The sequence below is a fragment of the Schistocerca gregaria genome, chromosome 4 (assembly GCF_023897955.1).
Source record: "Schistocerca gregaria isolate iqSchGreg1 chromosome 4, iqSchGreg1.2, whole genome shotgun sequence".
Lineage (NCBI taxonomy): Eukaryota > Metazoa > Arthropoda > Insecta > Orthoptera > Acrididae > Schistocerca > Schistocerca gregaria.
The window spans coordinates 269791912-269795491 of record NC_064923.1 but is presented as its reverse complement, the minus strand read 5'-3'; the positions used below and the strand labels follow the sequence as shown (position 1 = coordinate 269795491).

The window sequence follows — 3580 nt, the reverse complement described above, 5'->3', positions numbered from 1 at the left end:
ATGGATATGGTGTCTGTTCTTTCGGACACCATATCCAATAAGTATATAGCTTTGACAATACCAGCCATGACCTTCTTCTCCTGTGCGGATGCACTCATATTCCCCGAACTCTTACGGGACTTGGTAAGAATATCTTCCATGAGTGTGTTGGTTCAAAGATGGTTCAAATGGCTCTAAGCACTATGCGACTTAACTTCTGATGTCATCAGTCGCAACATAATTAACCTAAGGACATCACACACATCCATGCCCGAGGCAGGATTCGAACCTGCGACCGTAGCCGTCGCTCGGCTCCAGACTGTAGCGCCTAGAACCGCACGGCCACTCCGGCCGGCGAGTGTGTTGGAGTGGGACTCTACGAATGTCGTGTACGGACATACAAGGTGAGGATGTGGGTCTCGCGGGAGACGTGCGCGAGATAGTCTCTGCATTCGCGCTATCCTCTGTGGCCTCGGTGGCTCAGCAGGACAGAGTGTCTGCCATGTAAGCAGGAGGTCCCGGGTTCGAGACCCGGTCGGGGAACACATTTTCACGTGTCTCCGTTGATATGTATCAACGCCCGTTAGCAGTTCAAGGTATTAATATAATTGTAATTTCGTCCTAGTAATCAGACTCGTCCTCCTGGCTTCCTCGCAGGATATAAAGAACGTACATGTAAATAAATAGCACAGTATGTGTAGACGTGTACTCATGTTAGTTGTCAATAGGACGAAAAACAGTAACGCTAGACAAAGCGGTAGACGAGTTCATTTCCATATTTCGTGAAACTGGCTTCCCCACCCCAGCTTCCCCAGCTCATATTGTCCAGTGGAACATTCTCTACTTGCTGTTACTTTTGGACGCTCTTACGGAAACGCCCTGTACTACGTCCACGCAACAGATTTTGATTAACCTGTATTGCGATACAACTTTTGGGCAATGACGGAACAAACGACAAAAATATCTAGAAAATATGTCGACGCGTCAGGGGGGAAATTCCAACGCTGTTGGGACACACGAAAAAATAAAAAGGAAGTTCACAATCAGAGCGGTAAGACGAACAGAGCATTATGAGGCTCAGAGCAATAAGATAACACTTGCATAAGCCAGTGTGTAGGAAGCTAAAAGTGAGCACCTTGGCATTGTGTGCATTTGGCGGTTAGGAAGGCTTGTTCGTTTTTAGATTTAAAGTAAATATTGTATGGGTTGGACTGAGAACGAAAACCTTATGGCAAAATACTAAGGAAGCAACGCTTACAAAGTTAATGTGTACATTAAGAAACTGAAGAGTGCTGAAATCAATAACAAGCCGTTTGTCTATTCTTCATTTAATGATTACCAATCTGTCGTACTAGAGGACTTATAAAAGTAACTCTCCTCTCCGTCCCAACAGGCCTTGGAAGGCCCAACGGTACCGACCGGCCGCCATGTAATCCTCAACCGACACTGGATTCGTATATGGCGGTGCATGTGGTCAGCACACCGCTCTCCAGGCCGTATGTCAGTTTACGAGACTGGAGCCGCTACTTCTCAACCAAGTAGCTCCTCAGTTTGCCTCAGTGCACCCCGTCTCCCATCCAAGTGCTAGCCCAGCCCGACAGCGCTTAACTTCGGTGATATGCCGAGAACCGATGTTACCACTGCCGCAAGATTGTTGATACACTTAAAAAGGTAAGTTACACTTGATTATGGCAGGTCAAGTAACTTTTATTGTATACTACACTACACTTCAGACTTACACAGATATATGGCGCTATTGTACAAGATAGGCACCAAGTCTCTGTGAACAACAGTCGGAACGCTCTACCAACCGTTCATATCCACGACGATAAAAATCCGCCCCTTGGTCGCGGAGTCATTCGGCCACCGGTATGTGAACGTCCTGATAATCGAAAAATCTGTGAATTTTCCACGACTGCCTGTATATTGTCGTCTGTAGTTGATTTGCTTTCCTTTCTGATCAGCATTGCCTGCGCCTGTGCGGCCTTGTGAAATTGTTGGCACCATTTCACTACGGATGGACGCGACACTGTATTTGGTCCGTATACCGCTAGAGTTTCACGATGGTTCTATGTGCTCTTTTAGACGCTTCCCCCACAATGATCTTACGGTCCAGCGTACCTCATCTTTGGATTAAGTCTGCATTTGCTGCGCCATTTCATTCCCACACAGTGGTGCATCTGTTAATTGTATCGCAGCAGAATATTGTCTGCAGGAAACCTGGAACAAGTTGCGCCATTGTCTTAAATTGGGACCACATGCGCAGCTTACTACCTGAAATCCTCAAGTATTTTATTATTCTTACTAGCTGTACGCGGACACTGGATGCTGTGGCTCAGTCTGGTAAAATGGAAAAGAAATCGCTCGTTTCACGTGACAACTGGATGTAAGTCCTAACCTCCTTTTCCCCTTTGTCCCTGTCCATTTCCTCCTCTTTATCTCTTTGTCCATCACCTTCTCCTTCCCTTTTTCTCTCTAGCGTCCTCCACATGCTCTCTCTATCCACCTTCTCTCTCCATCTCCTCCTGCGCCCTATCTGCTGCTTCCATCCTCTAAGTCCATTTCCGCCCATCCCTCTGTCCACCTTGTCTTCGCCCCCCTGATCTTGAGCCTTGTTTACTGTTATTCCAAATTCAAATTCTGTGGTAGTATTCCAGTCGTAAACTGATAAGCCAGAAAGAAAACTTTCCTGTTTCTCTTGAGAACCATGTGTGAGGAACAACATCTGACAGCACGTTGCTGTGTAAGCAATTCATGTTTAAAATGTATATAAAAAGAAAAAAATATATTTGAGAGAAACACCTTGCCTAATGGATCAAGTCGCCGCTATCGTAATTAAAACTGCCTGCGACAAAGGAAACCAAAGCGCACGACAGAACATTTGCTTTTAAAAGAAAACCTACACATTGTTGTATAAAAATTTGTGTTCTACGTATATATACAATCAGAGTAACGTGTAACAATTTGAAGTTAATCAGTCAAGTACTTTTGATGATTCCTGGTAACAATGTTTCCCTTTCATATGTTTCATATATTCATTAAAATACATAGCCAATGTCCTTCCAAATAATTACTAGAGTACTGTGTAAAAATTTAAGGTAAATCGGTCAAGAACTTCGATATTTTTGATAACAACGTTTTCCGATTATACATCACATATTTATTTGTAGATTTCATATGTCAAAAGAACAGGAGTGTCAAAAAACGCACTTGTTCTAATGCAATGTTGTGTCAAAATTTCAAGTCAATCGACCAACTACCTTCAGAGTTATGTGAACAAAAATGTGCTTTTGTTCAATTTTTTTGCGTGTTGTCAACTGTTTATTCTCTTGTGATCGATTTTGGTGTTCTATGACTTCCTCCCGGGACGCTTTACGTTGGTAATGGGTGCCATACACCACCGCAAGCATTTGGTACAGTAACGCGAGTAACGTAGTAACAGCACCACAGTACGCTTGGTTATGATTTCCAGGTATACTTGCGGTGGCATGTGGCAACGATTGCCATGCCAAAGTGCTTAAAAATGATGCTTTGGAGCTTCGAAATCGATCGCAGATAGGCAAAAGACAATAAACGATTCTTAGTGGAGGTAAAAAATAAG

The 3580-nt window shown here is 43.9% G+C and overlaps 1 non-coding gene across 1 annotated transcript; it reads left to right on the top strand.

Annotated features, from left to right (window-relative positions):
* Nucleotides 1-448: 448 nt before the first annotated feature.
* Trnat-ugu (transfer RNA threonine (anticodon UGU)) lies at nt 449-524 on the top strand. Its single transcript has one exon. It is a non-coding gene; the product is annotated as a tRNA-Thr (tRNA).
* Nucleotides 525-3580: the final 3056 nt, after the last annotated feature.